Source organism: Diprion similis, chromosome 3 (genome assembly GCF_021155765.1).
Source record: "Diprion similis isolate iyDipSimi1 chromosome 3, iyDipSimi1.1, whole genome shotgun sequence".
Lineage (NCBI taxonomy): Eukaryota > Metazoa > Arthropoda > Insecta > Hymenoptera > Diprionidae > Diprion > Diprion similis.
The window spans coordinates 1,329,468-1,342,865 of record NC_060107.1 but is presented as its reverse complement, the minus strand read 5'-3'; the positions used below and the strand labels follow the sequence as shown (position 1 = coordinate 1,342,865).

Genomic DNA, 13,398 nt, shown 5'->3' with positions numbered 1-13,398 from the left:
TAAAATAATCACAATCACGACTATTTCGCCAAGGTGAATATTAATACCGTCCAAAAAGTATATCGTTCTTATATGAATACAAGAAAATTTGCCCGAAACCGAACGCGATATATATATACATGCATATAATATAAACGACGATTAAAACGTTCGCGATTTCGGATAACCACGAGTCTCTCTACCCCCGACACTTCGCTTTAACTATATAATAATATCCTGGGGGTGGGGGGGAGTGAAATATCAACGTAATCTCGATTCTCGTCCTCCTCCCAGTTTTTTGCGTACAAACTCTGACTGCAAAAGTTTAATAAACCGCGATTATTGCAGGCGGGAGACTCTGGCGGAGGTTAATAACTAACGATCGATAGACCGAGTGATACGGTCCTCTCCGTTTGACGAGCGCGCCGCGACTGAGCCGGGAGTAAAAAGCGCGCGGCGCTCGTGGTTCGCGGGCGCGTGGATGCGCGGCTGTGCGCCCCCCCCTCCACCCCGCGCATCGCTCTCTCAGGGGGATCAACGGGGGGGGGGGGGGCATTGGAGGGGGGGAGCAAAGAGGGAGGCTGCCGCGGAGGGACGGAGGGCAAAGCCCCGCCTCCCAAAGACCGCCCCTGACGGCCTCTCGCCGGCGTTGATGCTGCTTGCTGCTGCTTATGCTGCATTCACGGACGTTGTTCGCCGCGATCGGAAAACGTGAACGAACGAGGTTTTTAACTATAGCGATACGCGTTTTTTTAATCCATTCGCATTCTTATTTTTTGTTCCTTTTTTTTTCTTTTTTTAACACCGTGGTGTCGTACGATTTTGATTTTTTTTCTTTTTTTTTTTTTTTTTTTTTGCCATTGCCATTTTCTCGTGATAGATATATATATATATATATATACATATCGTTATATTAACACTTTAGCTGCCATTTTAGCAGCATCATCATCTACACAAAGGTGAAACAGTTTTTGTTTTGTTTTTTTATATATATTTTTCGATTTTAATCTGAAAGTTCTGAAATAATTTGACAAATGTAGTAAAGCACTCTAAAGAAAGTTTTCACTTAATAATATCATTTGTCTTTTATTCTGGCTATTTTTATTGGGTATAATTTGTCGAAAATTTTTTGTTTGAGAAATATCTGGAACGGTTGAGAAAAGTGACTTTTTTTTTTTTTATGGGAAAGATGCTATTGGCCGTTAAAGACCGTTGAATTAATAATTGTGCAGTATGTGAAATGGGGGCAAAATTTTTCGAATTATTCTCACGTTGAGAGAAAGGGTCGGAAAATTTTGAAAATAAAAAGAAAATAAACCAATAATAAGTTAATTTTTGAAACATGTCAGAAACATGTGAAAATCGTTCGAAAAAGTGTTTTCTCGCTCAAATAAAGGCAGTTTTAGTCAATATTTACATTTCAAAATGAACGGTTTGGACCAAAGATATCGGGACTGATTTTCGATCGTTCGACGAAAATGAACGCGAATGTTTAGAAATACGAAAATCGACGATTTATTGCGAGAGATTAATTGACAAATAATATCATTTAGACAAAGTTAATATTTCACGATTTCAATAATTTTCTATGATTTCTTATGATTACAATATTACACAATATTACAATAGATTATCAGGCAAATAAATTTTACTTTGATTAAATAATATCTCATGATTTCTCAATATCAAAATAAAAAGAGATTTCTCACGCGCTACCAATGATTACTGATTTCACTGTGATTTCGTATATTACGAAATCATTTAGAATTACATTGACACCATGATCCTTAGATTGAAACACCCCTTGTAGGTATGGATTAATTAATTCTAACGAGACAGGATTAGTGAAATTAGAAGCTGCTGACTACGGAGCCAGATTCATTGAAGGAATCACCACCTCGAATAAACGAAAAGCAAATTAAGTCGATTGCCCGAGGAATCGTACGTACTTAAAGACTTTCTTTAAAACATATTTGTAATTAAGCCTGACCTGACCTAACGGTTGTATTAAGTTAACGTCTTAGGTAATTTTCTTACATTTAATATCTCAAGATCAAGATTAAATTAAGGTTAAATTTTATGCAAGTGAATCATTGAAAAACAAAAATAGAAAAAAGCAATTCATAAACTGTAAAATGAAAATATCGAGTCGCATAAGAAGGAGGAATTTGTTGCTACCACCGCGCGACGTTGCATGAAACGAAGGAAATGAAGAAAGTAATGGAAACTTGTAGTATAATAAAGGTGGTTGGTAGTGGGTATAACGTAGCTCGGCTAGTCATTAAAGGCCAGCGGTCATAAAGCGGGAATATATAGGTATTGTATGTATAACGAGAATAAACAAGAAAACGTCGTTGCACTTAAATTCTTGAGCTGTAAAACACAAGCCGAGGTATATATATATATATATATATATATATATATATATATATATAAGTATAATATAACCTATTATAGGTGTGCGTAAATGTAAATATACATGTTATATATGTATATATATATATATATATATATATATATATATATGTATATATGTATGTACGAAACAAAGCTCTGTACTGCCTATAATCGCGAATCGTATAGAAGCAAGTACACGAGTACAAACAATACGGCTGCTCGAGCTTATAAGTTATGTATTTGTTATTCTGCAACGAAGAAGGAGTTCAGCAGCAGAATCGTCGTTGGTAACGGATGTGAGTATGTATGTATAGGTATACAGTAAAGGGTCGCGTGTAGGTATAACGAACAAAGTCGAAGAAATAAAGAGAATAAGAAGAAGAAGAAGAACGATGTTGTTTTTCACGAGTGATTTGCAGTCTGTAAATTCGCGGGAAAAAACGTCAAGAATGTATAATAATAACGATCGCCCATATATCACTTGGTTTGCGTTAAGTTTAGACGTGGGTGGAGGTGTGAGTATAGATAGACAACCGGACTAAGAGAATCGAGCATCATCTCGCCAGTTGTGCAAAAGTTGAGAAAAAAAGAAAAGGGAAAGAAATAAAGAAGGAAAGGAAGTATGACCGGAATAAAATCCAGCAACAATCCTTCGTCATACATTGCAGCAGAATTAATTATACAAGATCTTCTGAGCATACGATAGCATAATTCGTAACAACGTGATGCAGAATTTTTAGGGATTTCTCGATTTCGATGGAGTTTCTGGGGTTGCATTGCACTTCAAAAGACTCGAGGCGCCAGGTTATACGTCGAACTAGCGCGATAAAAGTTTGTTATTAAAAAATTCATACCACGATGAAACAGCCCGCTGCTTATCGGCCCTTGAGAAGTAACACGTTAGCCTATAACCCTCACCTTGTTTGGAGGAGTGGAGGAGTCGGAAAGAAGAACGTTCAGTTTTGCAAGGACATCTGAAATAGTTTAAGACAGAGTTAATTTCAAGGTTACTTTGTTGAAGTTTCAAAAATTGAAAACAAATTAATCAATGAATAATCATAAAACCGTTAAATTTCGTCAAATTATTTTACACATATTTGAGTTCTTCCGAAGGAATCAGTTCTACCAACGGCGTAAAATAATTTAGTAAAGACTGAATGATAAGTTTTCGGATTATTTTAATGAAGAAAAAAAAAAAAAAAATTGCCGTTTCAATGTCATTTTTTTTTTCTAAGGAGAAATGTTTCTTTCGACTTTCTGAGGTTACAATTAATCGGAAAAGGCAGCTAAAAATCATCTCATGGCAGACAAAAATAATGTAAAAAAAAACGGCGAGTCCTCTTTAGATTTTTATTTATGAATTTATTAATTTTTTTTTTTTTCTAATCCAAGGCCATTTCCATAGACTGCAGTCTTATAGAAAAATAGAAAAGCCTCTTTCTTTCTTAATCTTGAATCCGCATTCGACGCGATTACAACGTCATTCGAAGCTAGCAAAGCTAGGTTAAACCTATAACACAGAACTGCGATCGTAAATTTTATGGAACCTAATATTCTTTGATTGCAAACAGTTAATACCTCACATCCCTGTAGGACGTGAAGCTGGCTGTATTGTACCGTCATGTTCCAGCAGAAAATCTCCGTTAAAAAAAGAAGATAAAAAAAATCCTACATCAATTATCGTTTACACTGTTTTTCGGATTAATTCCATAGAAGTTAGAAGAAGAAATTCTTGAATCAATGAAATTTCGTGATTGAACTTGGATAAAAAAAATAAAAGAAAACCAATTGAATTCAAAATTCCCCGGATTTTCCGACAATAAAGCGACTCTCTCGAGTTATAGCTGTGTAACTATATAATGCAGTAAAGGAACAACGAGGCGCGTGCTGAGCAAGTTGAGAGTAGCCAAAGGGAACGACGTCGCGTCATACCGGAAGTGCTGCTGCAGGTCCCGTCGTCTCGCTAAGCTGAGAGAGAGGGAGAGAGAGAGAGAGAGAGAGAGAGAGAGGGAGAGATCGCGTGGGTACAGCATACGAACAAAATTTAATATAATCACCGACACAAGCCTGCGACCCCCACATGCATGCATGCATGGATGGATGGATGATAATATCAGTGCAAGAAAACGAGCTATGAAGACGTCATCATCACCACGAATTGAGTTGTCGGATCAATGAGATGTATGAGCAAAAAAAAAGAGAGTTAATTCTTTAAATTTAAACATCTTTATATATAATAAACTATTCATTCATCGAACACTGATTCATCCGCGAAATATTTTCTCACAATTTCTTGCAACGTAACGAGAAAACGAACGAACGAATATTTGTAGACCACGAAATAACATAACATAACATAACATAACGCAACATGACATAACGTGTTAAGTGAATAATGAAAGAATTGCGTCAATCATAGAAAAGAACGAGTGCAGCTACGTACACCTACTTACTTACTTACTTACTTACTTACTTACTGTAATCTATGTTATACATATAGGTATACACACGCATTATACACATCGTGTATTATAGATATGCCGATAACGAAGCAAGGACGAAGTCGTCAATCTGTGCAGTCTGTCTATATATAATTAAATTAACCAGCATCATTGGATTGCATCACGTGCTGGATTTAAAGGATTGGATTGTTTTATAGTGTATACGTTAAAGTGATCAGTGTCTCATCGAGTTAGATATGACAACTGACAACTGACTGTCAAACATTCAATGATAAAATGACCGAAAACCGATAACAAAAAGCTTGCAATAAAAAGTATAAAAAAAAACAAATATCATATTCTTCCCGTTATTGGTATTATTATAATGTTGTTGTTGTTGTGGTTAGTATGATTATTACTATTATCATGATCGTGATTGATTTTGGGTCCGTGTTAATAGCCGAGCACCCTGGATGGCCGATCATCGTTACCACCACCAGACTGTACACTAACTGTAATCAGAGCTGGGCGTTCTAGCGTGGTTTTGTCCGATAGATTCGAAACCAACCACCCCAGTCGAACCGAGAGGATAGTGTAGAGCTATCGCACCTCAATGCCGACCCTCGTGTCTCTGCACACAGTCACTACTGCGGCGGAAACACGCTTCAAGCAATAAAACCGCGAACCAACCAACCAACCAACCAACCAATCGGCCTTGGTGTCAAACAAGATGATAACGATGCAGAGCATCGGAAAGAAGTAGGGAAGAACGCGTTGGTCGCGAGTCAAAAATCCAAACGACAATCCCTAGGGTGTTCGAAAAAATCGGCAAGAAAGATGAGGCTGAAGTTGATAACGTTTGGTATTGTAGTAGTGATCAACGTTTTGGTAAATCAAAATAAAGAAGAACGTATTCATATTTTGAAAACTTAACTCAAGTTCGAAATTAGTCATTATGAAAACTTTCAAAATGGTGATTCTCCGGCGCCTATATATTTCGTGTTACGTCAACGTCGCTAACTTTAGCTCTATCAAGAAAGAAACCTTTTAGTATCCGTCAATCCCTAGCTGATAGAATTTTCGATTTATACCTACACCTGATTTTTATGAATTAAACTGCCAAGCGAGTGTGGAGAAAAGTTTCTTCTGCTTTTTTGATCAGATCATATAACTGTAAGTCAAGCTGATACTTTAACCCTCAGTAATCCGTCGACCATCCAACATTGAAATTCCCAAAAAAAAAAAACGATTCAACGACCACCATGATGGGTATACACAACCAGAATTTTCGACGACACATCAATGTACACACACACACACACTCACACATACACCAGTAGGAATCACAGGGAAGAGGACGTCGGAATGAAATACGGATAGAGGACGGTACGTTACGCGGAGGGAAAGCGATATCCATGCACGTTGGTAGTCCAGGGCGTGCGAAGCACGGTACACACGCAACGAGTCCCTCGGCGATGGGTGAAGAAAATGCATTACGCTACTCGACATAGCCGATCAGTAATGTAGTGGGCAGCAGGCAGGTTGTGCCGAGCTCTGCGCTAGGTTCGTGGGACGTGATTCCGGTGCGGAATATCGCGGCGGTTCGCTCGCTATCATCTGCCGCACAATGAGAGAGCTGCAGAGGTGGCCTCTGGGCGCGCAACGCCCCCCCCCCCCCCCCCCTCCCCCATCCATCCACCCCCCGTGATACTGGGCACCCACCCACCAACCCACCTACCGCAAGTCTGTGTTAGATAATGACTGATTAGGTAATTAGTTGGCCAATATTCCCCCAGCCCCGAAACTACACCACCCTTGTAGTAGAGAGAAGCCTGCACACCCTCGACTCCCTCCAGACGCCGCCCCGAGGCTGGTCATTACTATCAGAGACATGGTTCACTTGGTGCAATGCTTATGATTAAATTCCGTCGCATAACCGCGACCCCCTGAGGCCTATTTTCCCCAATTTATACGTATTGACTGACTGTGATTATGTCCGTTTAGGGATGTTTTCTTTTTTTAATTTTTTTTTTGCTTTGCAGGTGTCGATTTGGTCAATCAAGAACTAGAGTCTCGTTTTTACGTTTAGACACTTTGGAGGGGGCTTCCTTTTCCAGTATCTCAAGGATGTCCAGGACCAGTGGACACTGTTTTACATTTATAAGCATACGTGAAATGAGGGTTGAAATAACCGAATCTTAACACAGTAATTCACAAATCAATCATGCGTATGGGAAAATAAAAAGTCAGGTTCGTTAACTACAATCGTAAAAGAGAGTCAAGTTATACGTTGATCATTATGGATCCGACTACCAAATGACTTAAATTTACTTCGAGGCATCCTTATCGAGATGAAAAAGCTTCCGCTGTTCACATAGCTAATCTGGGTCCTTCGGTAACATGTTTAAAACGTTGTAAAAATCGTCAAGTTTCTCTGGGCAACCTCGAAAAACGTCACTGCATTCAAAAACGTGACCGTATAGAGAAAGAAAAGGATCAAGGAGAAACTCAAGGATCGTCAAGGAAAGGATCAAGGTAAACTCAATGTAGACTAAAACTAACAACCAAAAGCCCTGGCGACGGTTCAACGACATCATCATTATAGTGGCGGCACCCATGATGATCCAACTATCGCCTATTACCGACGTATTAGTTTGATCTATTCATTAAGATTCAGTGAATTCCTATATGACCAACAATATTTACACCTTTTCGTGAACATGAGACTCTAGTTCTCGATTGATCTACGACACTGGAAATAAAACAACATCACTACACATCAAGAAGGTCGAGAATCATTTCCTACATTACATTACGTGATGATGATGATGATGATGATGATGATGATGATGTATAGCGAAGCAACGAAATGAAACCGACTTCAGTCCTATATACCACCTGCTTATACTGTCACAGACATTTGGATCACCTGCCACCTGCCTTTGGATCATTTCCACGAGAAATCCTCGCATGCAATTGTAGGTACATAACGATGTGGAAATTTGAGGGTACGAGTCTTAGGCACAAAGAAGCAGCAGCTCGACTTGTGCGTCCCACACCATGCATGAAAATTCCTTAACAATGTGTCTGTGGTAATTGACAAGGATACCTACTAACATACCTCAACCTAAATTCGTGTACCTACTCAAACAGATTGTCAACTTCTCAATTAAAAATCCATTGCCTATTCTCTTTCAAAGTTTAATAACGACAAATTTCTAAATAACCATCATTATAATTCTAACGTAAGAATGACTGTTCTTAAAAAATTTCGGTAATAAATGATAGAAAAATTGACAAAACTTTTGAATAAACGTTCAATACTGATATAATCGATATAACCATAGCTATGCTGAGATTCTTCAATGTCACTTAAGGTGCTTATAAAGACGCGTTGTACACCTCGAAAACGCGGGGATGCAAAACTCCTATACCGCTCAAGCGATCAGAGTGAAACTTGGGCAATTAATGCCTTATTTTGGCTAAAAGTGGAGCGTCTTTTTACTTTTTCAAAATTTGGAAAAAAAATTTACAGATTGGTTACCACCCACAGAAATTGGCCAAATTTTCACAGTTGCACTGAATGGACCGAACTATCCGGTATGATGCCACTCGGCGGTGATTAAACACACATTTTGAGCCCAGTCCCATGAGATTTGATGGTGAAATGACGAAATGGCAGCTGAACTGGTTTTCGATTATGAAGAACACCAAAACCTCTCTTTGGCGACACTTGTTACCGATCTTTCACGCCTGCCGGTAATTTTTTACCGACATTAGACGCATACATTACCGGCATGCGCGTAATGTCGGTAACAAATGTCGCCAAAATGAGATTTGGTGTTCTTCATAATCGAAAACCAGATCAGCTGCCATTTCGTCATTTCACCATCAAATCTCATGGGACTGGGCTCAAAATGTGTGTTTCATCATCGCATCGCCGAGTGGCATCATACCGGATAGTTCGTTCCATTCAGTGCAAGTGTGAAAATTTGGCCAATTTCAATGGGTGGTAAACAATCTGTAAAATTTTTCCCCAAATTTTGAGAAAGTAAAAAGACGCTCCACTTTTTGCCAAAATAAGGCATTAATTGCCCAAGTTTCACTCTGATCGCTTGAGCGGTATAGGAGTTTTGCATCCCCGCGTTTTCGAGGTGTACAACGCCTTTGGTCTTTATAAGCACCTTAAAACTGTAGACAAGCTGCAGATTTTCAGGCATAACAACTGCATCAAAAAATGGAGGAAGAGAAGCTGGCGTACGTAGGTGGGTAAATAATAAAGTCAATTCACGAAAATGGCGGGGCGAATTTAATGTGTAGAAATTAAGGAAGCAGCGTTGTGTGTATAAATCGGTGAGTAACCATATAATATATATGTATAATATGTCCGCAATGCGCGGTGATGAAATCGCTCAGTCATTCGGACGACTAGGTCATAACTATTTAAATGGTGTGTATAGTAGAGAATGGTCCTCGGACTAGGCGTCTAGGCTTCACGGAGGGACTCCTTGGATGAATTATTACGTTAGACACGCCAAGTTTATATTAATAATACAAGGTACGTGACGGTGCTCGTCGCCTTGCCCGATTCTCTCCAACTTTTATCCTTCTCTCTCCTCAAGCTACTCTCATTATGTCATTCCAATCGTCCAGTAAACTGGAACAACACGACGATCATCCGCGTAGTGTTGGAAATTAAGGTACATACCTTAGTCGTCGTGTAATCTCTATTACATATATCATGCGTGATTCGTTATACTGATAATATATGCATATAAATATCAGACATCTGCACGAACTACTTACCGGCATTACGAAAAGTCCTGTTTCAATATCCTCAGCGATTTTTTCGTTGCGGATCTCGCCTCAGCCACGTTACCCGTCTCATCTTCAATGGTTTCGATCGATGTAACGACCTCAAGCCTCTCGAATCTGTAACAAAATCGAACGATTCGTAAACTCTACCGCATTTTTCACTTCGTTAACGAATTAACATAGTTAACCAGAGCTGACAACCTAGAATATTTTGCATCAATTTCAATAATCTTTCTTATTCCTACATAATTCTCCTCATAGTTTAACTATTAGCCTTCAATATAATGTAGTGTAATTAATCGTTCCGCATTTAGTACGTGCAACAGGTATAAAATTAGTGAAAAAAGAAATACCACCAACAAATAGGCAAAAAATTCCCCCTCCTTCTCACACCAGTATCCATTCCCCCATCATTTCTCCTCTGCTATTCACAGACCATTCACTCTGGATCAAAACGCTCGATACACACCTCGGTCGCAGAGTATAACATGAACACATTAGGCAGCAAAACTAGGAGGGAATAGGAGGATAGCTAGACATAGTAGTAGAACAATGCACGATGGTCTATAGGCGATGGTCGAGAGTTCGCCGGCACACGAGGGTGCATGCATGGTGGTGGTGGTGGTGAGTGACCGGGCGTCGTAGGATCCGGAGCAATAGAGAAGGTGGTGGTGTGGTGGAATAGGCAGGGCAGGCAGGCACACGTTGTACCTAACCAGAGTCGCGCAGCAGCAGCAGCAGCAGCAGCAGCAGCAGCAGCAGCAGCAGAAGCAGAGATCAATACGCATAATAGGGCCTATCTATATCGCACACACAACCTGTGCTCATTTACTTAATTGTGTTCTACATACCGATATGTATATATTAATGCATTATTCGAAGGGCGTCGTTGCGCAGGCGTTCGGCCCCGAGGAATCGAATGTCGATGCCCATGCCTATCATCCTCCCATGGTGCACGAGTGTTGTCCTGCGACTAATTTAGGAATGTCTGGAAAACACACCCGGAATTGCCAGAGGGAATTTGCACGCGACGCGACATGGGGAAAAAAAGCGGGAAATGTCAGGGAATTCGGTCATGTGTCCTGGAACTTTCTTTTATTTTATACGATTCTTTGAAACGTAGAAAATTTATTTCCGTGAGACCTCCTATTGAGGGGGAGGGGGAGTCGGTGTGAAAAGGATATAAGTGAGGAAAAAGTATGTTTTTTTCTGGGGGGGGGGGGGGGGGGGGGGGGTCAAAATTGATAAATCGATGTCGAGCACTTTGTAAAATTTATGAAAAATGTAAACAAGTACTAATAACAGTCGATACTATCAGATCGAAGTTTCTGTCGTTCATGTTTCGAAAGAACGGTTGATCCTAATCTTACGTTGGTTTCTTAAAATCGGAGTATTTATTGATATGTATATATATTTAGTAATTGAGTTGAAGCAAAATTGAACTTAAAGAAAAACTGGGCTGTTTTAACCTACGATGGAGACATCTGATGTCTAATTTTGAACTAGTTTGCATGGAAGAGGTGAGTCTGTTAGTAACGTTAATTTGAAATGAATCCTGGAAAATGTCTATTTTCGTATGGAGGACCAGGGAAATGTCAGGGAATTTTATGTAATTGAAGCTAGACATTCTAGAGAATTACTTGTACCGGTGAAAGTGGCTGATAGGATGTCATATGCGAAGAGATTAGAAGAAGGAATCCTGAAAACCTGAATTACAAAATCCAGACCTATCCATACATCTTTGAAAGAGAGATATAACCATGGTGTTCAGTGGCCTTAAAAATGTCCTTGAATTTTGCTTGTCCTTTAAAAGTCATGGAAAGTATACTAAAATTTTTCTTGCGTTCTGGAAATATTATATTTTTAATCTTCTTGAGCGTTTTACGCATTTTTTACTGAACACCATGATAACTGAACGATACTCTGATACCCTAGCCACTGGAATTATCTCCGATAGCAAGAAGAGAATACGAAGAAAAAAAAAGGAATTGAAATAGATCATGAATTTCGATAAGCTTTTTCAGAAATTCATTGGCGATGATTGCGGTTGGAATTCGCACTGCGGTTTAACGAGATCGCGTAAAAGATTGAAAGAATTTGTCACATGGGGATAGAAAGCGGGTAGAATAGGCCACGAAGAGAAATGGCATTTGGCCGCGAAACGGCAAAATGTCGACCGCAATTATGCCGTAATTAACTTGGGGAAACACACGTCGTTCCCGACGCGCGTACAGGTGGTTGGGGATTTTTGTATTTAGCGGTCGACACCGCGGTGCTGATGCTACTGCTGTTGCTGCATGTGCATGGAGCTGAGTTTACACGCGCGGCTCGGCTGCATTATGCATGTTTGCGGTGACAGAAGAGAATTTAAACCAAACTGGACCCCGCCTAGGTAGGTAGGTAGGTAGGTAGGTAGGTATATATATATACCGCCACCCACAGGACGATACTCACACTTTCCCTCTTTCACTAGCACTCTAGTGTGTATAAAGCGCTGATCCTGATGCTGATGCTGATGGAGAGTAGTTTTAACCTGACCCATGCATAACCTAGGATCGGAAAACGAGACAGAAATTCGTTGGTGTGCGATGACACCAACCGAGCAAAAGTGAGACGCACTCTTTGGGTTGGTTCTTCGAGACGGGGTTGAAATTCCGAATTTGGAAACTTCCGAAAGCGCCTATCTGATGGCAAAACTTGAAGTACGGAAATCGAACTTTTGAATTCGGAACTTCCATTCCCGATCCCACTTTTTCATGGTGACGGTTGAAACTACTCAGAGCCTGGATGAAGTTTCACTTCAATTCGACTTCGAACAACAATTAACGATCTTCAACGACTATCCAGTCTAACAGTCGTGCATGCAAAGAAATGACTACACGCTTAGCGATGCTCGGTTAGAATTTGAGTTTTGGTTCATGGAGAGATTGATTGTTGGGTACAGGGATGGTCATACAGATCCAAGCGACGCTCGACAACGCAGCAAGTAATCTAGTATCGAATCAAAATGCACAATCCTGTCGAATGATTTGGGAATATTTGATAACGGGAGTGGAAAACGTCGTTAGCTCGGGCTGATGTTTGAAGGGTGTAGAGGTAGGTAGGCGTACCTACTACACTACATGTATATACAGTAGCCGGCATGATACGACCGCATATTATATGCCTGTCCAGGACCATAACCTGCGCGTGTATATGTATAATACATCCATACGGAGACATTATACCCTACCGATTACAGAGAGACACGCGTATGATATCCCATCCCCATGTATACATACATGTACAGACACCATCCAACGTGCACAGTTACAGATGGGTGCTCACGTCCAGGGTACCGAATTATGCTCATCGTCAGCGTAACGCGTTTACTACCGAATCACCACCGAGCAGCGTGGACGGGACCCAACGCTACGGTTTCCAACTAAAATCGCTACCAATTTTCGAACGATACAACATATGAATATGCTTCCACCGGATGCTGATTCGCCAGAGCTGGCCACTCATGGAAATCGCGATGAACTCGTGTCACATCGACATTGTAGACCAAGGTTAGTATATATGAAGAATGGAGAGACAAGGGTAGATTTGTTTGTAGGTTTTATACTATGCCAATCGCCATTTTTGTTCCCCCAAAAAAAACGAGTCACGTGAAGACTCTCCCTTGTTCGCCGAACCTTGTTGGTCTGACGACTCGACTTGACTTGGAAAAGTTTTCACAATCAGGAATGATCGTGATGAAGTAAGGAGGATCAGATATCCGTGC

General features: G+C 40.2%; 1 protein-coding gene across 2 annotated transcripts in view; it reads right to left on the bottom strand.

Moving 5' to 3' along the window:
- Nucleotides 1–13,398, bottom strand: part of LOC124404083 (protein bric-a-brac 1-like) — a 168,803-nt gene that overhangs the window by 144,525 nt on the left and 10,880 nt on the right. The window contains exons 1-2 of one of the 2 annotated variants that reach the window (XM_046877934.1): nt 9,624–9,749; nt 6,136–6,138 (exon numbers count right to left, since the gene is read on the bottom strand). The gene's annotated coding sequence lies outside the window, so the exon portion shown is untranslated. Of the gene's footprint in view, nt 1–6,135; nt 6,139–9,623; nt 9,750–13,398 lie in introns of those variants that run through there. The other variant, XM_046877932.1, reaches the window with a different exon arrangement.